The 27,525-nt window shown below is 36.7% G+C and overlaps 1 protein-coding gene across 2 annotated transcripts in view; it reads left to right on the forward strand.

Moving 5' to 3' along the window:
- Positions 1-23,191: 23,191 nt before the first annotated feature.
- The window catches only part of EYA4 (EYA transcriptional coactivator and phosphatase 4), a 321,947-nt gene continuing 317,613 nt past the window's right edge, over positions 23,192-27,525 (forward strand). For both annotated transcript variants that reach the window (XM_047733823.1, XM_047733824.1), the window contains exon 1: positions 23,192-23,412. The gene's annotated coding sequence lies outside the window, so the exon portion shown is untranslated. The remainder of the gene's footprint in view (positions 23,413-27,525) is intronic.

The raw sequence follows: 27,525 nt of genomic DNA on the forward strand, positions 1-27,525 counted from the left end.
TCCCAAAGAAAACATACAGATAGTAGCCATAGACACATGAAAAGATAATCCACATTACTAATTATCAGGTGGTATAGCATAACAAAAAACAATGTGGAGTTTCCTCAAAAAATTAAAAATAGAATACTGTACAACCCAGTAATTCCACTTCTGGATATTTACCCAAAGAAAATGAAAACACTAATTTGAAAAGATATGTAGACCTCTATGTTACTGCAACATTATTTACAATAGCCAAGATATGGAAACAACAACCTAAGTGTCCATGGATAGAGAAATGAATAAGGAAGTTGTGATACAGGTATACAAGGAATATTACTGAGCCATAAAAAGAATAAAATCCGTCATTCAAGACAACATGGATAGACCTAGAGGGTATTATGCTAAGTGAAACAAGTCAGGCAGAGAAAGACAAATACCATATGATTTCACTTATATGTGGAATCTAAAGAGCCAAAACAAACAAACAAACAAACAAAGAAAAAACAGAAACAGACTCAAATAGATAGAACAAGTCGTGGTTGCCAGAAGAGGGGGGTGGAGGAGTGGCCAAAATGGAGGAAGGGGATTCAGAGGAACAGACTTCCAGTTATAAAATAAAGAACTCTCAAGGATGAAAAGTACAGCATAAAGAATATAGTCAATATCATATTTAATAACTTTGGTCACCAATAGCTATCCTTATGGTAAGCATTTTGTAATGTATATAATTGTGGAATTCCTATGTTATACATCAGTTTATAATAGTGTATGTCAACTATGCTTCAGTTTTTAAAAAATGGCATTGTGGTTTTTTTAATCATAACTAATTTTTCAGTAGACTATCTTGGATTTTCCAGATTTGTATCATACATACCTTGTATACATAATTTTGTATATATGTAGAATTATATATCTATAATATATAGGCAAATTATTCTTAATAGTTTATAATCTGGCCCAACTGGATTAATAACTCCTCAAGAGTAGTACTAAATAATGTGAGATGTGGGATGATAGATGTGTTAATTAACTTTATTATGTAATCACTTCACAATATATCATCACTTGTACACTTTAAACTTACACCATGTTATACTTAACACAATGTTAATTATATCTCAATAAATCTGGAAAAATATCAGAGATATTAACCCTTCCTGTTATGTTTCTAAATTAATGACAATACTTTGTTTCACCAATAAATTTTACATTTTAACTACATTTAAAGCATCTTTTAAATCCTAATTTATCAGTTTATTTTTCATCCAAAATGAATGTAAAATGTTATCAAATGTGTTTTTGAAAATTTATGAAAACTATCATGTAGCTTCTCCCTTTGAGTTCCTACTCTGAGGCATTTTAGAAATGGTTATCTAAATTGAAACCATCACTGTACTCTAAATTGAAACCATCACTGTTAGATTGTGCTTCACTCTCTTTTAGGACCTAGTCAGTTCCTTCAACTTTTTCTTGTCCTCATTCTTAGTTTGATTTTTTCTGAAAATGATAGGGAAAGTGTATTGCCTGTTTGCTATTTTATGTGCTTTATCTTGTTTAATTCTCACAACCACCCTGAAAGTTAAATACAATTATCTTGAAGTTTGGGAATTAGGACAATGGAGTCCCATGAAAGAACTTACTTCTCAGTGGCCAAACTTCTTACTGTGCCTGTGGTGCGTGTCCCCCACCAAAGTCCTCCCTCTCATATACTCACTCATACAAGGATATCTGTAGCCACAGGGAAGAAATACAGGTGAAGCCAATTGCTTTTCCCAATGAAGACCAGATAACTATGCAAATGACTGATGGAAGTCTCCTTTCCCTTTCTATTTCTTATATGTTTGACCAGCACCTACCTTCTTTTTCTTGCTTCTCCTTCATCTCTAACTGCCATCAGACCTGACCCTCTTGATCACTTAAGAGATTGTTCATTCTTACCATATCATGGTACTAAGAAGTGCTAACATCCATTAGTTCTTCCCCCCCCCCAATTCTAAGAGTTCCATCATCAAAGTTACCTTAATATGACATATTTTCAACTTCCAAGTTGAAATTCCAAGTAGAGTTGCAGAAATCCTGAAGTTGAAGCCAGTAACTGAAGTACCCAAGGTCCACAAAATAGTGGACTAAAAAAGTTTGTTCCAAAAACGTGTGTTCAGGTAAATAAAAGGCAGAGCATAAGTGATAAATTAAATATCAAACTTAAAGTAGATGTTAGATCTGTGGCAGGCAAAAGTAATATTTCATTGCCTCCATCATGTTCATCAAGGTTGGAAGACATTCCATGCACCTGTTAAAAAATATTTGTGTCTATGAGAAAGTGAATAAAAGCACTTTCTAACCATCATTACTTAACTTTCTTTGAAAGGCAAAATTAAAAAGGGAACTGATATATAACTACCTGATTTCTAATTTGAGTGGAATGCAATAATCTGATTCTCAAACTTGATAAAATATATACATTTTCTTTGCCTGCACTGAGCTTCTAGAGACTGTTTCTGTCTGGTAGGGTGGGGATTAGGCCAGCATAGGGTGGGATTTGGGGGGTGGGCAATCCATAAAGGTAACAGATAGCTGAACAATTTAAAATACACAGGAAACTCCAGAGGGGGGGGGGAAGCCATGTACAAATTTCCTGTTGATAAACAAATAGCCCCATTTCTGTCACCTTTACATTTTCAATCACAGACATATGAAGACTACATGGCTTAGGGTCAACATTTCAAGGAGAGAAGGTGATTCTCTTCTAGCCCCAAATTATTTGAGAACACGAAATTTTGCTTCAGATCACCAAGCACAATATCTAGTTTAACGAGTATTTCATTTAATTTCTCTTCACATGCCCTGTTACAAAAGTCATAGAGGCAAAGCCTCTAGGACAAAGAAAGGTAATTTGGTAACAAGTCCTGTACCTCAGCATTTTGAAAGTGACATGTAGCACATAAAACATTAGGGTGGTGGGATTCTGAAAAGCATCCCCCTAGAGTCCAGCAATCAGTACTGGCACCTTTGAGCACATTTCAGTAGAAGCCGCATCAAGCAATGGTAAATCAAAAGCTTTTATTCAAATCCCTGTGTTCATTCCAACTGTGTTCACTGAAAAGATAGATGCATAAAAATAGATGTTTAAAACCCATCCCTTGTCCTCTAGGCGTTAACAGAGTGCAATTTACAAATCTATCTCCACATATCTTCAGGTTTGGGGGTGGGCGGTAGGGAAACTCTGCTCATGCCATAAATGGAATCAACATCTCATCAGTATCTCACAAATTACAGATCAATAACAATAATATCAAGGTTAGCCAATTAATCACAAATATTTTCACCAGGGAACAAATTAGAGAAATAACATTTTTTTCTTTTTGCAATTTAAGAATAGTCTACCATTTTGCACAGTTGCACATGTAATCTTATAAATATTTTGAGTAGGAGACATGAAAGTAAATATAACCATATTAATATACATGTTCTAGTTAATTCACAGAAAATACGTATCACCAAAAAGTGAATGTCTTCATGTCTTCCAGAAACCTAAATTTCTATTTTTTGAAGACAAATATATATTTTGAAAACAATTATTTTTAAATTGCAAAAGAACAAAAGATTTGCAGCCCAAAACAACACAGAACACTCTGTCAGAGTAGAAATAATAGAGCGTATAACTAGGATTTCATTCTATTAGAAAGAATTTATTAGTAAGAATTTATTAATAAGAAGCTGTGTGATCCACACAGGTCTCTTAGTTTCTGTGGGTCTTCCTTGATCAGAGGAAATTGGATTTAGATCCCTTGAGTCTCTCTAGTTCTTCCTCACTTTTGAATTGATTGTATCACCTGCCGGAGACCATGCCTTAGTGCAGAGAAAATGGGGCTTAGAGACAGAGGCTCTGAGTTCCAGTCACAACTCTGCAGTTAATTTATTTCATCACAGTAAAGGTCATTAGGTGTTAGTACCTACGAGTATAAAATTAGGTAGTCAAATTCGATGATTTTTGATATCACTTAAACATCTGAAATTTTATATTGATGGTGAATGGTTGGAAGTGTATTTCAGGGTACATTGTGCATTATTGTGAGTCAATAGGGGGAGCTCTCACATTGCCTTTTTAATATATCCCACAAATAATATAATTTACATTACCTTAATTGCAAACATTGGGCTGGATTATTTCATTACAATCAGGTACTTCTGAACCAGAGGAATCTCATTACCCACCACAGCAATCCACTCAGCTATGCCCCTTTAACTCCGAGAGCTTTTTCATCATCCTTCAAAGCACGCGTTTGTTAGTCCCTGTAACCCATTGCAGAAGTTGTTTTGTTTCTGTTTGTCTTCTGGACTCCAGCTCCAGATGAAGTTAAGGTTTACATATGATTTGTATTCAAACCTATAAGAGTTAAAAGCAGCAGGAAAGGTTTATGGAGATTACAAAGCAAGAAACCATTTCGTTAGGTCTGTGCTTCTGTGGGTTGAATTTGCTACACACACAAGCTGACATGTGTACTTAAATTATTATTGCTCAATTATGTATTTCAGGGGTTGGCATCTTTGTTCTGTACTCCTTTTTTCCCCCGTATTGTGTTATATGTAATTTATGACCGTAGCTCACAGAATATAAAAGTCGTTCATCACTGAATCTTTAGGAAGTTTGCTTTCTTTAATTGAAACAGATCTCTTTTATGTTAATTAGAATATGAAACATGGGTTGTTAACTGTTGGCTCTCAAATGAAACTCATACGTTAATGTTCAGGTAAAACGAAAATGAGACAACACAGTTTTAATAGATAGTCCTTCAATAAAGTTGTGGTTTATTTTTAAGATGGAATTTTATTGCTTACTGTGATTTATACCTACTTTATCTAAAGGTTCATGGTGGCCAACAAATAACGGCTCATATTTTTTTGGCCATTTTTCCCTGAAAACATAACTACATTTTAAAATATGGAAAAGTAATTTATAAGGGAAATGAAAAAAGCTTACATGGAAGATTACATAAAATACATCTGTCTTTTCAAGCCATTGAGATATATAAACAACTCGTTAAAACCTTAAAATGCCAAGAGGAAGGACAAAAGATTCTTTTATTGCAATGAACTTTTGAAAATATGTCTGTGTTTTGTTTTTTTTTTTTTTTACTTGAAAGGAGTAAGATTTTACTTCACATCTAAATAAAGATCTTGATTAAATGTGTGTGTACTTTTATATTTTTAAATAATATCACTTGAAGGCCATTCTTCAAGGGGATCAGTGATAGAGTGAAAACAAAGGAAATAAACATGTTTGGCAGCCAAAATGCTTTTTTCAGTGCAAGTACAGCCTTTTGTTTTTGACTGCAAAGGTTTTTCTTTTTATGTCAAATGAAATTTTAAGATCACCTCTGAGTTTGGAACCAAATCCTTTCCTGCCAAATCTGATTCCAATCCTTAAAATCTGTTTTTCTAATACTGCCAGCAACGCACTAACTTTAAATAGGTAGCCAGACATATTGGCAAAAAAAATATACGTGGTTAATCAAATAAAACTATGTAGCAGTTTGGGAACAATCAATCAACTTTCAAAATCTTTTAAGTATGAAGCGGCTGCGAAGACATTGGGACTTGCAGTGAAATACTGTGATCAAACTGTATAAGCAGCTGCTTTTGAATCCATCTCCTTTGTTTTTAAGTTTTCATAGACCTTTCTAAACTATGAATTTTATAAGCTTTTGGAAGAAAAAAACCTGGCAGGCCCACTGCTTCAGCTAACAAAGCAACGAGAACTGGTAATACGTTGAAGGCTGAGGAACTCCGAGAACTGCCAACTTGAACTTACCTGGTTCACTGTGACTGCAGGGATCACACTTGAAATGTCTTCTGATGACTGACGTGATTTCACTGAAAGAGAGCGGATGTGCAAAATGTCTGAAACACTTTTGATTGTGCTTCCTGACTCGAGTATGACTCTTTTCAAAGAAAAGATAGTGTCCCCTAACAACACATCCTGGTAACATTTTTCATTCTTTACCACATTTATATTTCTCTTATGTGAGACGATCATCTGTATCCTTTAACACGTGCCAATGCCCACAAGAACACTACTTAATTAAAAGAAATGTTTTATTTTAAATCAGGAACCAAAATTTCATTTTACAGATGGTTATTTATGAAACCATTCTAGGCCCTGTGGTTAAATCAGAACGTTTTCCTGCTTTTATTTTCTATGCATCCTTGTTTTTTATAATCATGAGTGTAATTCATTGGAGTTTTAAAACTTGAAATACTAATGAATGATTTGGTTCTATCAAACCAAAGTCTTGGATCTGACCAAATATTAAAACTTTTTCTCAACATTTGAAAAAAAAGTCCCTGCTTCATTTTGGTGGCTGAGGATTATTTTGGTCAATTTCAACAGTAGCTAATAGTATTAGCTCCTAACATACTATGTTTCTATGTAAGGTTTCTGTATGTATGTATAATGGGCTCCCATTTTATTGAACAGCTTTGTATGTTTTTTCTCAGTTGTTTTATCAAATAGCCTCGGATTTAGTCATGGATGAAAATCTAAGGATTATTTCTGAGAGGGAGATGATTATATATTTGGAAACATATGGCTTACAATGATGAAGTTTGTTCGTGAGCCATGTTTATAAAAGAACTGTAACATTAGATGTAATGCTGAATTCAGAGCTAGAGAAAGTCAGAGTGGAAGTTAAGAGTGGTTATAAATAAAGGCAAGACACAGTAGGAAAAAAACCAAATCAGTGGCTTATCCCATACTGTCCCCCACCCAACCTTTGGCTGCCCTAACTTCTTCGTAATCTCTAAAGTCCATGAGAAAAGCCTTCTCTGCCCAGACCTGAGAAATGCCCTTTCTCCTTTCAACCCGGCCATACCTTCTGCATCCATCCCACCTAGATCAGGGAGCATTCCCCTGCAGGCTCTGATTCCCCCACGAGCACCTATATCATCACACTTACAAGTTTTATTTATCCGTTTAACATGTATTTCTTTGTCTCCAATTAAATTGTAATCTGGAAGGTAGCATTGCAGCCCCAGTGTTTCATGAAAGGCTTGCCTAGGATTCAAAGGCAGAGAATGCATAGTTAACTCTACTTTCTACCCAAAGACCAAGTACTCGCAAGGTCAGATGCAGGAGCGGTGTTGGTTGATTGGATGAGTAAGAAGCTAACTCCGTGAAGAGACATGTGGGCTGATAAAAGAATGACAGTTTAGTCATGCTAGGATTGTGCAGTCAAGGTGCAGGCACGAAACGGTCACTGAGTCACGCATAAGTCAGGTCTGCATGCTGACCCAGCGTTCAGTACCTGCCAGTTTAGACTATGAGGGAATGGAGGTACAGTGTTGCGAGAGCTTGAAACTTTTCAAGTAATTGACAAATTTAGATATTTTTAATGTGAAATGGGTTACGTTTTAAGTTAAGTTTCAATAGATTTTTAAAATAAGATTTATTTATGTACTTTAGAGAAAGCGAGAGAGAAATGGGGGATGGGAGAAGGACGGGGAGAGGGAGAGAGAAACTCAACCAGACTCCATGACGCACATGCTGGGGCTTGATCTCAGGACCCTGAGATCATGACCTGAACAGCAACCAAGAGTCAGAGGCTTAAGGATTGTACTACTAAGGTGCCCCTGTGGTTCAATATTTTTAAAAACACCCTGTGAACCAAGAAAACATGTGAACCAGCCATAGAAAAGTGGCAATTCACGGCCTTTAAGCAGAAAAGAAAAAACACCATAAACATTTTATTGAATTAAAATGACAAGGGAAAGAATCAAAAACCTTCCTACCATATTGGAAAATTACATGTGTATGTATATTTTTATTTACATTTGCTTATATTTATATTTAAATTTATACTCAGTCTTGTACATAAAACTATACTTTATATTTAAACTTTTACTTAAGTGGATCCATATGTTTACATTTGTCTTCATATTTATACGGCAGCGTCTGCAGGTGAGGGCTCAGAATGCGGAAACGTTCAGCTCAGTTTAGACCCGGATGGCATGGAGAAGAGTACAGTTGTAAAAATGCCGGCCTTATTACTTGGGTTTGAATCCAAGTTTGCAGGCGGCTTGTTTTTCTGACCTTTAAAACCACCCCTGAATCTCTGATAAACACAGAACTAAGCTGAGAAGAAAAGGTATTTACAACACCACCTTTGGATAATTTTAAAGCTGCTCAAGTATTTTTGCAGTGACTGGAGGGGATGGAATGCTGGGAAAGTAACCGCGCTGGAAACAAAGCTGACTGGTTTTATCTCAACTTTTTATATCCAACTGAAGCACACTTCACCTGTGAATAGTGATTATTAAGTTTCTTTCAAGGCAATGGGGCCTATAATTCATGAATGCTGCAGGTGTGAACACCTACAAGCCTTTTCTCTGAGTGAAAGAACGTTAATCATTATGCATGGGTGAGATAGTCCATTTATTCCACAGCAGAGAAAGAATTCCTTTCTTATCTTCTTAAAACATGAGACCTTCAATTTTATAAGCTTCACAACAATAAAAGATTCCCTCTTAGAATTATGTTCATTAGGGTTCTTCTTACATCATGCTTGTTGGTTTGTTTTTTTAATACTTGCATTTGTCTAAGTTACTAAAATATCAGTGAGAAACTGTGGTTAAAAATAACAATGAATTGGTTAATTATTCACTAAAATTTCCAAAGACATCAGTTGTTCTAGACCAACATTTATATCAGTGAACAGAGAATAAATCCCATCAAAATGAAATCCAAGGGAATGGCTCTACTGGATTTTATTTGTAGCAAGTGTTGCTTGAAATAAGGAAATCACTGGCTGGAGCTTAGAAACTTTTTGATTGTGTAGAGATTTTAATTTGTTGTGAGAATCAATTGACAGTGTACATTCATAAATAATGCTCACGGGGCGCCTGGGTGGCTCAGTGGGTTAAGCCGCTGCCTTCGGCTCAGGTCATGATCTCGGGGTCCTGGGATCGAGCCCCGCATCGGGCTCTCTGCTCTCTCGGGGAGCCTGCTTCCTCCTCTCTCTCTGCCTGCCTCTCTGCCTGCTTGTGATCTCTCTGTCAAATAAAAAAAGAAAAAAAATCTTTAAAAAAAATAAAAAAAATAAGAAAATAATGCTCACAAGGTTTTAGCTAATATTCTCATTTGATTCCTTACTTCATACAAGTCACCCTTTTTCTATTCACTTTTTTCAAATATATAAAAATATATTTAAAACATATATGCTTTTTAATATAGGTATGGTTAGTCTTGTTTTTGTTGTCAAAGAACAGAATGCACATGATATAAATTCTTGCAATTTATGTGGGCATCATACTGATGCTGAAGACAAATCAGATATTTTATGGTTTTAAGCCATTTTTCGTTTTCCTTTAGCACCTTTTTAAAAGATTTTATTTATTCATTTGTCAGAGAGAGAGAGAGTAAGCTAGCACAAGTAGGGGGAGTGGCAGGTAGAGGGAGAAGCAGGCTCCCCTCTGAGCAGGGAGCGCCATGAGGGACTTGATCCCAGGACTCTGGGATCGTAACCTGAGCCAAAGGAAGACACTTAACAGACTGAGCCACCCAGGCACCCTGCCTTTAGCACTTTTTTAAATCATGCTAGATTAAAAAAACAAAACAAAACGAAACAAAACTTTACTACCTAACCAGATTATATTCAGAATATATGCTGAGTAGCTAAAGAGATTATTTTTTCCCTTTTGAAGTATAGATGATATATACAACCTAACAGAGAAACTCAGGATTGTCAGCCAATAGTTGCATAAAATTATGTGATGTTGGTATGGTTTCACTTATTTGTGGAGCATAACAAATAGCATGGAGGACAAGGGGAGATGGAGAGGAGAAGGGAGCTGAGGGAAATTGGAAGGGGAGGTGAACCATGAGAGACTATGGACTCTGAAAAACGATCTGAGAATTTTGAAGGGGTGGGGGGTGGGAGGTTGGGGGCACCAGGTGGTGGGTATTGTAGAGGGCACGGATTGCATGGAGCACTGGGTGTGGTGCAAAAATAATGAATACTGTTATGCTGAAAAAATAAAAAAATTAAAAAAAAAATTATGTGATGTTGGAAGAGATACTGTAATTATTAATTTGACAAATGTTACAACTAAATGACTGCTTTTTTCAATTTAATCATGTTATCTACTTGTGTAGTAAAACCAAAACCTAAGGTGGGAATTAACTGTTTTACTTTTAAAATAGAAAGACACTGCAATCCTAAATTTGGTCACAGAGAAAATAGTGAGGAAACAGTTTATGTTGATTCAGAAAGAGAGACAGGATTTGTTCTGCAGTTTATGTCTATAGAAATTTTATGTTGGAACTAGTCTTAGGAAGTAGGAAACCCAACTAGATTTTTTCTTTCTTTCTTTCTTCTTCTTCTTCTTCTTTTTTTTTTTTTCCCCTTGGAAATTTTCTCCAAACATTAGCCAATACACAATTAAAAGTTTGGGCAAACTAGTGAGAAGATTATCAATTATTTTAGCAGCAGGAGGAGAAATTTAGTTACCATAAGTTCAGAAAAGCATTCATTTTTCATTTATTGGAAAGACTCGAATCTTAGCCTCTTCTCCTTGGGCTTGGAGTAAGACATTCATTTAATATCATGGGGAGAAATGACCTCCCATATTTTACCAATCATCAAGGTAAAGAATGACAAGGTAGTCCTTATGGCTGTGTCCAGCCCAAGGACCTAAAGCCAGAGACAACTCATAAATCATAAACTATCAGCCAATTATTCCACAATGTGTTTCTATTTGCTAAGCAAATGTGCCCCTTAAAATTTGTAGAGAACTGAATCATCTTTCCCAAAGTCAAAAATAAATCAGGCCCTGCAGACCTACTCATTCATCAATCATAACACAAATACAATAGCTTCAAGAGCCATCTTAAGAGTCAGGCTGACCTCTGACTTTTCATATCCAAGTGGCTTCTTGGTGCCCTGACTAGACTGTGATGGTTTCTTCCCTAGTGATGTGGTGCAACTCTTTCATTGCATCCTTGGTGACATGAAACATGTTTACTGCTCTATTGCTTGTCTGTTCTCCTTGGCCGTGTGAGCTGAATCTATTTTTAGGTCCTGACTATTCTTCAGAATGTCTCCGTCTTGGCCTATGAGAAGACCACTGTCCAGGTTGGGGTGAGTGAAGGCACCCCACCTGTGTATCTGAGGTACATTCTCCCACTCTCTGAAAAACCTACTTCCCCACGAAAAAGCAAACTCTAGAGGAGAAGATGGATTTCCTTGTTACAACTTTCCAAGCTTCATTAAATCCTGACACAAATGAACTGGATTATTAAATTTAAATGCTCGGTCTGTATTTCTCTACAATCATAGGAAGAACAGTGCTGAACTGCTTCCCCAACAGCTTTCTCAAAAGTGAAGTAGAAATTGCTCTCAAATGCTAGTTATAAATGTGTAATCTGAACTCCAGCCACTCCACAGGGCTGCAGAAGAATTTACGACGTGCTAAATATTTCCTTTGTTCTTCCCAGTGGTAGCCTGCTGTAGCAATTAGAAAGCAACTGACTCCACATGTAAACTGCTAGAATTTTCTAAAGAATTGTTGATAACTGTTCAACCGGCTCAGTGAACAGGATTTTCTTATTGTGCAGAATTCTGATTTTTTCATTTCCTTTCAAGGTTGTATTTTCTGAAATATTTTCTAAAATTTTCTTCCTACTTCCCTAATGCCCTTCCATTGCCCCTTACAAGCAGAGGGGAGAGGTCAATATGACAGCTATAAGCCAGTGGAAGTACAGATTCTCAGACTCCTAACACTGCCATGTTTTTTTTAAGCCTTATAAAGGTCCATTGTGTTGCTATCAAAAACACCTCTGACCTCCTCTTTCTCATTTTCATAGAAAGTGACAGCCCAGTCCCATCCTTCATAAAAAGGAAAAAAAAAATCTGCCAATACCATCCTTCTTCAGAAGCCAGACACTATTAATCATCAGCAGGAGGCAGTATGGCTTCAATTAGCTACATAGTGTACAATAAATTCTCAGTTATTCAATGTTGTGTGTGTGTGTGTGTGTGTGTGTGTGTGTGTGTGTGTGTGGTGGGCTTGCTCAGTGCTGGGCACTTTTAAAAATGCTTTACACATATTAATTCTATGAGGATGTACTACCATTATTTTCATTTCAAAATTGAAAAAATTAAGTATAGAGAAGTTAAATAACTTGCTCAAAATCATGTAGCCAATTAGGGGCAGGAGTAGACATGGCTTCAGAATGAAGGCTTGTGGCAAAGAGGGCAAATGTTTTTGAGAAGCAGTGTGACAAATGGTTAAGGAGGAGATTGTAGCATCAGTCACTCCATTGCTATGTAATTCCAGGCAAGAGTCTGAGTCTCTCTGTGCCTCAGAGTCATCATCTATAAAATGGGGCAATAGTAGGACCCAACTCACCATGGTTTTCTGAAGATTAAATGAGTTAATGTGTATTAAGCACTTAAAACTCTGCCAGGCATACAAGTACAATGTAGATGGGTTTTTTGTTTGTTTGTTTTGTTTTTTTGTTTTTTGTTTTATAATCCTAAACACTAAGAATCTAAGAATAAGCCTTGAAGAACAGGTGGAATTAGCTGCATCCTTACTTCTAGACTTTTTATTTAACACCAGACACTGAGCCCCTGAGCTAGTCGTAAGAGATCTGAGACAAGTTAGACACTGTATGCAACCTAAAGTGTGTTGTGGTTTCATAAAAAAGTATTATGCATGTGATAACACATGATGTTACTTTTTTTTTAATTGTTATGACAATGGGATTATGAACATCATTCTGAAGGGGAGTAGCATGTTTAGGGAAGGCTTCTTATCTAATATATAGATATATAGACATATCTATATATTATTATGGACATGAGTAAAACATTTGAGGTAAGTATTGAAAGAAGAGTAGGAGTTAGTCATAATGGGGTAAACAAATTCTAGGAGTGGGAATAGCAAAGGCAAGGGCAGAGACAGATGAAAATGTGTGGTGAATGTAGATGCTGTTTGGTTACAGTGTGTGTGTGTGTATTTGGATATAGAGCAAAGGGGGAAGGAATGACTAGGCCTTCAAAGGCCAATTCACACACAGCTGCCCGATCACTCTTGCTGACAGGCAATTCTGTTCAAGAACCTCTACTATGACCCTCTTTTAAGCCTCAACATTTCCCCACCATTCTAGGTTGAATTGTGCCCCTCTAAAATTCGTATGTTGAAGACTTTACCCCCAGTACCTTAGAATATGACCTGATTTGGAAATTGGGTAGTTATAGATACAATTACTTAGGATGAGGTCATACTAGAAAAGACTGGGACCGTCATCCAATATGACTGTGCTTACAAAAGGGAGAATTCCACGTAGAGATGAAAACAGACACTGCATCTACAAGCCAAGGAAAAACAAGAATTGCTAGAAAACCACCAGAACCTGGGAGAGAGGCATAGAACAGATTCTCCCTTGCAGTCTTCAAAAGAAAACAACCCTGTCAACATCTGTATCTTGGACTTCCAGCCTCCAAAACAGAGGCAATGAATTTCTGTTGTTTAAGCCACCCAGGTTGTAGTGTTTTTGTAATGGCAGCTCTAGCAAACAAATAAACTCATCAGTACAGCATAAAGACTACATTTCTAATGTTCTTCCTAAATTTTCTATAATAATTGGTAAAGGTAGTAAAAATTAGTAGGGAGGTAACAGGATTATACCTACATTAACTCTCTTTCTGACATTCTGAACTGATATACCTCCTTCTTGAATTAATGTAACACATTATAGCACTTAACCACTCTTTAAACATGTGCCTAATTCTCTCACATCCTTACATTTATTCTTAATAATTTCTTACAACTAGAATATATTTTCTGTGCCCCATAATTATGACTCATATTTCTACTCATTCTTGAATATCCAGCTGAAATGTCCCACCTACACAAAGCATTTCTCTAAGCCTGGCTCTTAAATTTTATTCTTCTTTATGTGGTCTTGTACCAGACAAATAGTAAAACTTCTACTTGCCTTATGCACCTGAAGGGATTGTTAAATTCCTTAGAGCGGGGATATTAGATACCTTACTCTTAATTTCTTACATGAATTATTATGGTATTTGACTTAAAGTAAGTGATCATTATTTACATATCCATTGTACTTTAAATTGAAACTGTACCAAACATAATTAATGATTCATAAAATGGATTTAGTTTTGCATTATTGACATTGTCCTCCAATTACAAATAGGTTGTTCTACTTGACATTGTCCCTCATTCACTGGTACTCTGTTGTTTTGATTAAGTACAGCTGTTTGAATGTCCTTATGTGCTAATTCTATCATCTTTGTCATTGCAGGGTCTATTTTTATTGATTGACTTTTCTCTTCACTATAGATTGTATTACCCAGGTTCTTTGTCTGCCTAGTAAATTTTGATTAGATGCCAGACATTGTAATTTTTTTTTTTTTTTTTTTTTTGAATCAGTTTTAACATTTGCTTTTAAGCTTTGTTAGCATGGGTACAGACCAGCCTCTAGTCTCAGGGTAATTCTCTTCATTACTAAGGCAATACTTTCTAAGGATAATATGCCCCATGGACTAGGTGTTTGAATTACTGCTGAGAATACAACATATTCCCAGTCCTATATAACACTTGGGTAGATTTTTCCAGATATTTCCTTATAGTAGTTCTTTCTCTGAATTCAGGTGTTTTCTTCTCATATGTCCATTCAGCTGAAAATTTAAGGGAGCATCTCTGTAGATCTCTGGAGTTCTCTTTCTGTCCAGATCCATTTTCTCTGATTCCATCACTCAAATTCCAGCCACCTTAGCATCCCCAAACTCCCAACTCTGTTTTCTCAACTCAACAAGACCAATAAGCTTTGTTTGGGCTCACTTACCCTCAGCTATGGTCTGGCACCTCTCTCCTAACAAAGCTCACCCATTTGTTTCCCTTCTTTCAGGAGTCATTGACCTATATTGCCTGCTACCTAGTGCCTGAAAAACCATAGTTTTAAAGATGTAGATGTCATCTAATTTTCTAGTTGTTTAAGGTAGAAAGATAAATTCAATCTTGATCACTCTACAAAAGCTGACAAAGTCCATATGCTGTTGTTTTTGTGAACACTAGTTAGAAGGTACTATAAAGAGTATGGTGACTAAACTAAATAAATCTCCTCTTGTGAAAAAATATATGGTATTATTTATTGCTTCTCAATCATTCACTTTATTTATTTATTTTTTTCCTCATGGAAGGACTATTTTAAATAAAATGTGGTTGAAAGGTCTACAAGAAGTGTATAAACATAGCTGTGGAGTTATGAAAACCTATGTTCCAATCCTGATTTCACCCCATAATCTATGGCTACTAACTTAATCCTTCTGAGCCTCTCTTCTTCAATCGTAAAACAGAAGCTAACACAATAATCCCACATGGTTATTGTGAGGATTAAGTGTCCATCACATCTCTACAGCTTTTATAGTGAAGCTTTATTCTGACATCCATGCAACATGGTGGGCCAAAAATTGTGTGTGAAGTTCCTATTAGAGTCTACCTCTAAACAGGCACCCAATAAGTTCCCTCCCACATTCTCTTCCCCTCCAAACAACAGGAAACTTATTGTATCAGGATGTGGAGGAATTGGAGATCTAATTTCTGTTAACTTCTGAATTTTGCTGTATTTTCCCAGCACCTTTTTTTGCTTGAATTAATAGGCAGGTAAACCTGGTTCAACCATTTACCAATCTTCATCTTGAGTCTGAGAGTCCAAAGTATAATAATGAATTTGCTCATTTTTCATTTGACAGGCTTTCTTCACATTTTTCCTAAAGTCTTCTTTCAGGCATCTAGCATATGATTTTATCTATAATTGAGCCAGGTTTTCTCATTCCTTTTATTTTCTTTTATTTTGCTGTGTCCTCCTATTCTCACCTCCCTCACTGGACTTCTCCGAAGATTCATTTCTGATTCCTGGGCAATATGCTAATATACCCTGTAATTTTGTCTTTAAAATTCCCACAAAAACCATTTGATTACTCTTGATCACAGCTTTATTCTCAATGTATCATTGTTTTCACACTGTTGTTCCAGTCACAAGGACTCACACATCTTCCTCAAATGTTCTTTTTTTTTTTTTAAAGATTTTATTTATTTATTTGACAGAGAGAGATCACAAGTAGACGGAGAGGCAGGCAGAGAGAGAGAGAGAGAGAGAGGGAAGCAGGCTCCCTGCTTAGCAGAGAGCCCGATGCGGAACTCGATCCCAGGACCCTGAGATCATGACCTGAGCCGAAGGCAGCAGCTTAACCCACTGAGCCACCCAGGCGCCCCTCAAATGTTCTTTTACTTAAATTCTTACGTTACTGAATGCTGATGACTACTCCTCTATGAGACCTTACTCATAGGAGATGCTTTCTCACAAGAAGTGGTTTGTGACAAAGTAGAAAGGGCATAGAATGTGCTGACCAGAAATCTGAATTTGAAATGTTTGCTACAGATTGTGACCTAGGATAAATTCCTTAACACTCTCTCTGGCTTTCAGTTTACTCATTTGTAAAATAAGGATAAAAATAAACTTCTAACATTGTTACAAAAAATAAATTAGATAATCTGTGAAATGCTTATCATAATAATCAGCACACAAGAGATGCTTCCCTGTGACAGTTACTTTGCTTCCATTCTACGTATTTCAAAATCCCCAAACCTCCTGGTTGGGCTTTGGTAAAAATTTTCTGATATTTTCTTCACTTTTAAGCTTTTTCTTGTGTATTTTTATTAGCAGAGAATATTCATCTTGAAGAAGGTTATTGAGGATCAAATGAGGTGTGTAAAAATTGTTATATATGTATATCACTTAAGATGTATTTTGCATCAGTAAAAATAAAAAGAATTAGTTCATGTAAGAAAAGACCCAGAGATAGTGCAGGCTCCTTGGAAGGTTGATTCAGCAAATTCTTTCTATATCTCTTTTCCTTCAACAACAGTGTTGGTTTGAGTGACATAGGGATGATTAAGATAAAAAAGATGCTATTAAGGCAAATGCTATTGCTTTTACTGTCAAATCCAAGGAGTATCCAAACTCTAGGGTATTAAATAGACATGAAAAACTTGCTTAACCTTCAGATTTTATATCCCATTTCCAAAGATTCTGATTTAGGTCTAAGGTAGTGCTGAAAAATCTGCATTTTCATCAAATGTCTCAAATAAAAATTAGATGAACAACATTTGGCTGAATAAGTATTATTCAACCATACTCTTCTCCTTATATCAGTACAAGAAAAAGAAGTAAGGCTTAACTGGCTGATGTATGGAATTGGTGAATCACTGTATTGTACACATGGAAAAGAAAAGTATGGCTTAATGTCTAATGCTAAATGAAAGAGTCAATGAACATCTGTGATCCTGTGAGTAACTGCTAACTAGAATTACTGGAGTATTTAAAAATGTATTTATAGAAAGGGCAGGGAAGACAGCAAAGAGGAGGGACAGAGAAAGAAGGTACTAGATGGGAAGACTGAGTTCTGATTGTGAAGGGTTTTGGTTGCTATGCTAAGAGGTTTGGATTCTTCTAAAATCAGTGGGGAGTCTTGGAAGGCTTCTGAGCAGGGAATAACACAATATAATTTGTGTTGTAGAAAGCTGACTTTGTCTGCGTATGATGGATTGACCAGAAAGAGGAAGCTAGAGGGAGAAGAAAATCACATGTGATCAAAACCACAAATGGTTTCTTCAGGCCACAGGGACAGGTGAGGCCCCTGGGGCTGAAGGGCCGAAGTACCATGAATCAACTTAAGGCAAGTATTTTGAGTGATTGCCTACGATTTCCATTTAGAGCCATAGTGATTCATCTCTTTGTGAGGCAAGTGACTGCTAGTGGCTGCTCAGTCCAGAAAATAAGGTTCTCAAACATGAGATGCTCTATCCTGGTGTTCAAAATACAGAGGCAGCCCAAGAATACTTTTTTTTTTTTTCTTAACTTATTAATAATAGTAGCTTAAAGCTAGAAACATATCAGGAGCAGCAAATATTTCACTTTAACGAAGTATCATTAGCATATGTTTTAAGAAAAAAAAATGCCAATATTGAAAAAGTGGCTGAGACATTGTTTACATGGTAGGGTTTATATTGGAATAGAGACCCAATCTCCCAACTGGCAGCATCAGGGTCAGGTGTGAGGAAAGCCCTGGTGCTCTATATTTAGAGCCCAGGAAATAGGTCATTGAAGGTAGCCAGGGAAACAGGCTTTCCCTTTATGATGAAAATATTCTCTGTCTTTGCCACAAATCTCTACTGACATTTCTCTTTCATCATCTTTCCAAGGAGTCCATTTGCTGGACAAAATGTTAGATGGTAAAACTGGAGGCACTAGAATTAGTTCTTTCCTTTGGAGAGGACGAAGGAACGAGGAAAATTGAATAAGTTCCCAGAAATAAGTCAATGTGAACAGCCAAAAGTTATCAGGAAGGCTGAGAATATTAAATGGGAAATAAACTAATTTCCCCTTCTCTTAAATGCTAAAGACAATCTTCTAAAATCTGTATAACTAAAAAATCGGAGTCACCTCCTCCCCAGTACTCTTCTTGGAGCTTCCTTCCAACCCAACCCACATTCCAATCCTTACCCCAGCACCAGCCTTCTTCATGAATGCAAATCCACTTCCATCAAAACATTAGCAAGAAATTGTAGATTTCATTTTAAGATGAAGCAGGAGAGAATTTTATGATTGAAATATCCCCTTTAGACATTCCTCCAATGTCACTACCTCCTGAGCTGCTGGGGGTTGGGAGGTGAGGTGGGGTGGGGTGTGGTGTCTCCCCCTCTCCCCTTGCCTACTGCAGCTGCTCAGTCTCTCCACCCACCTCTCCCCTTCACTCCCCCCACCAACTCTCTGCCCCATTTCTTCAGTCTTGCAGAGAAATTCTCCACAATCACTCCTGTTTCTTAGCAAGGTAAGGCAAGAGGTCCCAAATTTAAAAGAAGATAATTTTTCTCTTATTATTTATCTGCATAAGCATTGTTTTACCTATTTTTCCTTCATTTTTGTTATCAGGGAATAAAAAAATTAGATCTAACTAAGTGAGGAAGGCATTATTTTCATAGCTATATCTGCCATAAACTGTGGAACCAAGGGAAACCCAGGATTTATTTTCCACATGTTCCTTGGTGTGTTTATTCCCCGTTGGTCACTGTATTGGGTGCTGGCATCTTTGCACTCAAGAAACTGCCTGTGAAGGAAATAATCCCAGCCCAGCATCCATAGTCATCATAGTCTCAAAATTGATATTTTAACTGAATTTTTCATGGGGGGGAGTGGTCCTTGGATGACTTTCCCCCAAGGTTCTAACAACCCCCATGTGAATATATTACCTTTAAAAATTGTTGAAAACATGATATATTAGAATTTTTCTCCAGGACTGAACCTCTGTTTCTGCTCCCCCCCCACCCCCAGCCATGATTCTGACATTGTCCAAATCATGGCAAAAAGGAGCATTTAATCCGTACCTCAACTGGCCCTAGAATTAATTTGTCAAGCCATAAAATAGAGAAGACTCTATCAAGTAGTCTTTTACTTGTGATTTGAATAATAAACTCAATCCAATTATGGGACCCAAAATGAGAACTGGAGGTAATGAAGTGGGAGGGCCAAGTACATCATTTGTAGGGCCCAATGCAAAATGAAAATGCAGGGTCCTTCTTTTGAGAGTAAGGAAAAAGTGGTGTTAAAATTCCTAAAATATAAAGTTTTTTCCTTCTTCTGTGATCTCTCTCTCAGTTTGCCATGGTGGTTTTTTTTAAAATTTGCTTTTATTGTTCTAAGTAAAGAAATATTAAAACTTGAAATTGACATGAATTTTGCCATTCATCTGTATATGCTACACTGCCAGTTTTAAGTGCAAACCTAAGATCATTTGACTTGTATGTGAAATTACTAAAATTGCAAAATTCGTATTTCATAACCTGTATGTGCATATGTATTTCATTCTTACTAGAACAGCAGAGGTGCTGCACAAAACACAACTGTATCATTTGTCTACATGCACATGTTGTTACCAATAGTCTTTGCCTTTGGCTTATTGATGGATAAGGAGACACTGGGAGGAAAAGGACTTATGGGTTGCTCTCTTTCTCTCTTTCCATCGATGCCATTATTTTTAGCTGAAGTGGTTGGCCAATTCAGGGAAGGAACACAAGAAAGTAGGTGAGAGGGTTCTTCAGTCATTGTGTTTCCTAGAACATCATTGTGTTATTCTGTGTTTGAAGTATGGTCTGGTTCTCAGGGAAAGCATGGCCTCTTGAAGCTGTCAACACCATGCTCACTCAGTTGTAGATGTAACACATTTAGCTTATACTCACATGTCAATGAACTCCCACACTGGGAGGCTACCAGAATTCTGTGCTTATGGGGAAGCAAGGAACAGCAGACAGACATACTGAGCATATCTTTACTCTTGAATGCTCAGTTGTCTCATTAGATTTCAGTTGTAAAACACAAGTTCAAAATATAATTTAGAATATCAAGATGGAGAAAACAGAACATGAACCATGTGTGAGGCCCTTGTGGGATTGCAACAGCACAGATGACATGCCCAGGAAGCCAGTCTTGTGCAGCGGCCATCTTGTTAATCCCTCCCACTGCAACCTCCTGATTAGCCCTCACTGGTACTGACACCTACTAGGCCATCTCCTCAGAATTGGCAAAGAAATCCTGCTTTCTCTTTTCTTCCTCATTTCCATGGCTCTTTCTTTTTGTTATTTTTATTGTTTTATTTCTGCTCTATACCCCAGAACCAGGATTTTCTTATACTGGTTGGCGATCTTTTAGTCCATCTCTACCTGCAAAAAAAATAGATTGGAGTGGTTTGAGAGAAAGATCCCCACTCTAGCAGACTTTCTTTGGGAGGTGTTTTAGAAATACCAAGCCTAGCATGTTGAAGGTGAAGGGTATATTATGATGTTTTTGGAGCATATGCTGTGTTTGAAATTACTGTTATAAATACAGGTAGTGAGGAGCCACAGAAGATTTAAACTAGTAAAGAAAAAAAGAAAAATAGCAAATGTTTCATTTTAGAAAAATCCTTCTGCCATATAACATAGACTTAAATTGGCGGAATCTGGAATAAATCATGGAAACAAGTTAAAAAGAAGCCATTCTCACACAGCCCATTGTAAAATGACAGTTGCCCAAGACTCTAACTTTGAATGACACTATGATTCTTTGATTTTACTGATACATGAGGGAAAGGAGAGTCATGAATTCATTAGTCAACAGCTTCAGGACTAGAGAAAACTTTCCTCTAACTAGAAGTGACTGATGGCAGAAAAGGGACAGAAGGCAGTTGACAGAAGGCAGGTCCCTCTTCCAGGAGCTTGAGAGGAAAGAATGTTTGGGCCAATGGATTTGATCTCCATAAAGTCAGCTGGCTGCTATGGCCCTTCTGGAAGTTACAAAAGCTTGGGGGTGGCATTGGAGCCTATTGTAGTGAAAAATACTGGGAACCCCTTAGGATAGAAGTTATCCAAGGCCATCCTCTCTCTGCCCCAGAACTCTAGATTGAGTTCTACAATACTTTCGTATTTCTCCATGTTGGTTCAGTCTAAAGAAGGGAGAAAGTAGGAGGAGCCATTACCATTCTCAACAACATCTACACATACTTCTAGGTTCTTGAGAGCTTACTTCCCTGCCCAGACAATTGGGTCAACTGAATTTTTTGTCCCATCCTGTTAGCACAAAAGGAATCCTATTAGTTGGCAGAAGCTGCTCCATATAAATTCTGACTTGGGTGTTTTCAGTTGTTTTGAAAGTTCTGGTTTTGGTTTGGGCCTACTTCATACAGTGGTACAGGGAATACAGGGGGATTTTCTGGGGATAGTTAACCTGTAGTCAGATGGTGAAATTAGTTCTTATTTGAATTAAAGCCACGTGTGGCTGAGAGCACTACCGGTTCCTGTGCGTACATTTGGATTTTAAGAAAGTTTAGGGAGTTTGTCTTAAATAACAATGTCAGGATAAATGCAAACAAAACTGTGAAAGCTTAATGTTTTCTCTTATGTCAATCTTTCTTACTGTCAGCGTCGTGTAAAACCTGCTAGAGAAATATCATATGCCTGCTACCTCATTTGGAAATTCCCATGTGGAAATTCCAAGTTAACTTTTGGAAACAAATAAATACAAATAAATCAAGCTTTGAAAGGTAATGTGTTTTCCAATTCTACTTTTAAAAGTATAAATATGACTAAGTCTCTCTTCTTAAGCCAACGACCTAAAAACACTTTAAAAAGTTATATTAAATAAGTAATGTAATTAGAAAGACTCAGAACATTCTTTCCTCCAGAGGTAGACATTCTCAAATCTAGAAATAAAATGAAAACATCAGCAAAAGGAAATCTTATTGTTATTGTCCATTCCATAGAATAAAAAATGAAATGCACGTATTTTGCAAAGGTTTTCCCAAATCATGCCCCCAAAGATATGGCAACTCCAAACTGATATAAGAAATTGGATGGTAGTCACAACTATTCCACAGTCAATTCTACTCAAATATTGCAAAAAGTCTTTTCAAAATTGCTTTACAAAAGTAACTTTAAGATATGGTTTTGAATATACCATATTTAAATCATTACATATACATTTTTTTATGTATAGGTACAGTTATTTGGCAAGCCATACAACTTCCAAATCAAAGTACCATAGTAAATCTCTTTTGTAACACAGAGACACCAGAAGCTTGGTACACTACAGTCCGCTGATTATTTTTGTATTTTCTTTGTCACGCATTTTTGAAAATGTCTTATTGTTTTACAACATAAGCATGGTCCCTAGAAAAGTTCCCTACAAATCTTTAAAGACAGCGAAGCTCATAGACATTCACTGACCCTGTCTCTATAAGAATCATGAGGTCTGACTGACAAGAAAAACTACCCCTCTCTCTCTCCTGGCTCTTGCTCTTGCTCTCATTTTCTCTCTGTCTTTAATGAAGCAGCTGCCCTTCTAAACTTGATCCCATATGGTCCTGTTTGAGGAAAGAAGGAGAAAAAAATTAAAATCAGTTCTCACTAATTAGAGGAAAATTGTATGTATATAATTGAAAGGTCTTTTCATTCTTATGGCTGACATTTCTACCAAAGCCTTAATTGACGGTCGGGTCTAAAGGGTTACATGCTTTTTTTAAGCGACATGTGCTCCTGGCCAAGTACTCGCTGGGACATGCTGAGAGTAGTTTTAGATCACCAGCAGCTCTTGCTATTTTAGTCCGTGTCACTGCTGGAAGTTGTAATTAATTTGGATAATACTAAAAATCGTAATTATGAACAGTTCTGGTACTTTATAAGAATAACTTACATTCAGTCTTGCCAAGAAAGTCATAGAATATTTAGCAGACGGGCAAAAGATCTATACAGTGACAACGGGTATCTCACATAGAAGCAGACCACAGAAGCCTTGATAGGGCTTAGCTTGTCCTTGTAAGTAATTTGTGGAATATTCCGTGCCTGCTAATTAACCATTCTGCATTTACATTGTTATTTTCTATCAGTAATTATGTGTGTTGCATTTGTCTTTGTTTTTAATTTTAAAAGTTCATTCATGGACAGTATTTAAAGCCAATGCCAATTTTAAATCATTCTTGTATACAGGAATGCTATGTGTGCCCACAAAGGACAGTGTTTCATTTTTTTCCTCAGCTAATACTAATACCCCCTCTCCCCCCAAAACCTAGCATCATCATTAGATCTCTCTCTCTTTCTCTTGCTCCTGATTTCTTCTTCTTTTAATTTGGTTTTACTTGTAACAGCTAAATTTCCTAATAGGTTTTCTTAGTCTTCAAACTAGAAAAAGAAAAAGAATATATAAAGGAAAGGTTTGAGGAATTAATAGTGAATGTCTGAGATGCTGAAGTAGGATCTTTTTCTGATTTGTTGGGTGATTCAAATTAGGAACATTGAACAAATATTTTGCACGTATAGACATGCTCTTCAGAGCACTGGTACATTTTTATAAGATTGCCCTGAAAATTACTTAAGAATTATACTTTTAGTATGTGTCCCTGTTGGGTGGATAACAGGTCTTGTAACAAAATGTTTTTTAGAAGAATATTTATTTGGAGTCATTATGGTTATAGGTGCATGATAAAAGGATTTAGAATATAATTTACAGGCAGAAGTTCTTTATTAGATATTGACTGTAGTCTGTACCAGCTATTTGGTTTTTGATAAATTATTTTCTTTAAATGTCAGGTTCCTCTATAAAATGAGGATAAGAAAAATAATAACCCAGCCTAGAGAGTTGTAATGAGTACCAAAGAAGCATGAGAATATTAAAGTGTACATTTACAGTTTGTATGAACAATCAGTCGAGAATGAGCATTCTATTCCAACAATGCTTCTTGCTTAATAGTGTTAAGGGGAGAAATGACTAAGTAAAGGGAAAAATGTATAAGCTAACACATTTTTTGTCTTTACTGACTTTTCATTGTGAATTTTTTATATTTATTTTAGAAAACTTGATAAGTAGGAATACTTCTTTATTATGACTTTAATAAATAAGCTGCAGTTGTGAGTAGGTAAGGAGTGTTGAATTTAAGGACTGCGTTGTTTTTCCCTACTGCTAAGTTGGAAGAGTCAGAGAGCATTCCTCATACTGTCCCATAGCCGTTCTGATGGTCCATCTATAAAATGGAGCAGTAAGTGTGGAAAGTCTAATCACTTACATATGGCTACTCCTGGCTCTCCTGAACCACAAGCGGGTACACTCTTCTGAGGGTCAGGACATGTCTGCAATGAGTATAGGCAGGGGCATGGGTGTCCTGTGTCCTGTTCTCCTCCCTGATCCCTGATGGTTTTTCTGTTTTCTGTTTTTTTCCTCATTGGTGTTAACTTTTTTTTTTTTTTTTGAGAACTTTGGGAGAAATTGTTTATTGCTTCTTGTTCCATGAATTTTTTTTTAAATGGTAATGTGAGTAGTTTTGTGCTCTTAGGAAGTTAAGAAGAGAAGGGAAAGGAAAGGAGAGGAAAGGAGAGTTATACCAGTAAATGTGTACCATAATAGGCACCAAATGAGAGAGGCTCCAAATGAGAGGGACATTTTGCATTTGTTCTATGGTTTCGTGTCAAGTATTTTGGGAGATCTGATGTTTCTTTCTCTGAAGTGAATTTCTACATGGTACTAACTTCAGTTTTAAGGAAAACTGAAGATACTTGAAAGTATATGTTTTTATTTATATCACCATTGATTCTCCTTTAAAAACTGATAAAACCATCTTACTAAAAACTTGATATATTTTAGTGGTAAAAATATCATCCTAAAATATGCCTGTGAATTAATGCTTCTCCAGAACACTTTCCAGAATATAAGCATTTGACAACTACAGAAAAGAAAGAAAGAAAGAAAGAAAGAAAGAAAGAAAGAAAGAAAGAAAGAGCAAGAAATTAAAATGCTGTGGATCTAGGTTTTTGGTTGACATGATAGTTCTTACTCCCCAACCCTGTTACTGTTTTCTAAATACTTAATTTAGATTTATAATCTGAGTTAGGATGGGTTGCCTAGATAGTAACTAGATATTGATTTTGGTCTATTTTGTTTTTGTGGCATGTCCCATGAATGAATGTCTCAAACACTCTCAAATAAAATATTTAAAAAACACCCTATCTTTAAAAATATATCAGCTAAATTTTTCAACAATTTCTTTATTAAAGAGTACAATCCATGCTTCTAAGTTCAATTTTACTTTCTCTATATACGTTCCATTTTTACTCCTTCAGATCACATCGCTTCGTGTGCTTTCCCTCAAGCGTACCTACAATAAAGCCATCTGTTGTCCGAGGGGTCATTCCTACATGAATCATGCTCTGTCAAAATTTTGAGGTTATAAATGTTCAGCTAATTGAGCGGTCTGACTAGCTGAATACTTGTAAGTGCTTTATAATATCTTTCAACACTTCAAAAACCCTGGCCCACTTAAAACTCCAGAATCCCAGAGCAAATGGGACAAGTCATTCACATGGATTCTTGCTGATAAAACTGAAACATGTTTATGAATGTCTCAGAATTGGGAATAAAATGAATGTATTTCTACTCTTAAATATTTATGTTTGAGTTCTGTCTATTTTATGACAAAGCAAGCTGCTGGGAAGTGAAAACTTAGTCAATCAGCCAATTGTTTTGAGCACTCTGTATTCAATGACTCACTTGACTTGTTTTTCTCACCAAACTGATGTTTTGGCATTGTGGATGCTTAGTTTCTAAGAAAGAAGGTGCGTGATCTCTCTCTCTCTCTCTTTCCTTGCCTCTTCCAATTACTTTTTTTTTCTTTAAGAGTCTCCATAGCAGTGAGATACTGAAAATGAATGCACTAATGAACGCTTCTGTAACTTACAGCCAGCTCAAACCATGCTGATTTTGGGGGGACTTGTGTTTTCATGGTTTCTTCCGGCCTAAAGAGTTCATGGGATTCCGAGTCTCACTCCTACATCACTTCCGTCCATACAGCTCTGCATCAGTTCAAACATGGAAACTAGTCCTCTTTGATTTCCTCAAAAAAAGCAATTCTAACAAAATGTCCACGTCCCTGACTTTATGAACGCTTGGCAAGACTAAAGTTGTTTACTTAGCCATGAAACAAAATTTTGAATATTGTTAACTTTTCTACTTAAAAGTATGTTGGCCTGTAGCCATGCATCACCTGGACCAGACACACTCTTCTCCTTTTTAGGATGATTCCACTTTCTCTAACCAACTCCAAACTCAGTTCTAAGTTTCCCAGTCATGTATGAGGACTCGCTAAGTGTGCTTCTACATTTCCACGTCACATACTACCCGTTCTCTGTCCTTGGCCAGTCTCTGTACAGGGAAGTGAGATGCGCAGATATGTTTTACTCTACTCTCTTAAGAAATATCCATGTCCAAGTCACACACATGTACGCATGCACACACACACACTCACACACGTGAGTACATATCACTCTCCCCACATTCCCATTCCATAGAAGGCAAAATTATCTATAGTTAGCTTAGGTTTTAGGCAAAAATTCACCTTGAATACATTTATACTGATATTTAGAAGCTCTTGGATCACCTGGGTGACTCAGGTTAAACGGCTGCTTTTGGTTCAGGCTATGATCCCAAGAGGGGGTCCTGGGATCGAGTTCCACATTGGGGTCCCTGCTCAGCTTCTCTCTCTCCCTCTCCCTCTGCCGGCTGCTCCCTCTACTTATGCTCTCTTCTCTCTGTCAAATAAATAAATAAAGTCTTGGAAAAAATATTTAAAAGCTCTTAGTTGTTATAGATATATAATATTTCAATGGAAACTTTTAACTTGGTCTCCAGGCTGGCTCTTGCCTATCTCTCGGATGTTATCCCATACGAGGCCACACAGGCCTTCTTGCTGTTTCTTGAAAGGCAAAGTCGTTCCTTCTACATGGCTTTTGTATCTTCCTATCTCTGTGCCTCTCAGCAGAAAATGTTTATTCTCATGATGCATGCCTTAGCCCAAATTTCTACCTTTTAGAAGTGATCATCCAATTGATAGCAACATCTTTCCACCTCCTCTAGTCACATTTATGTGATAGTCCCCATAAAAA

Source organism: Lutra lutra, chromosome 6 (genome assembly GCF_902655055.1).
Source record: "Lutra lutra chromosome 6, mLutLut1.2, whole genome shotgun sequence".
Lineage (NCBI taxonomy): Eukaryota > Metazoa > Chordata > Mammalia > Carnivora > Mustelidae > Lutra > Lutra lutra.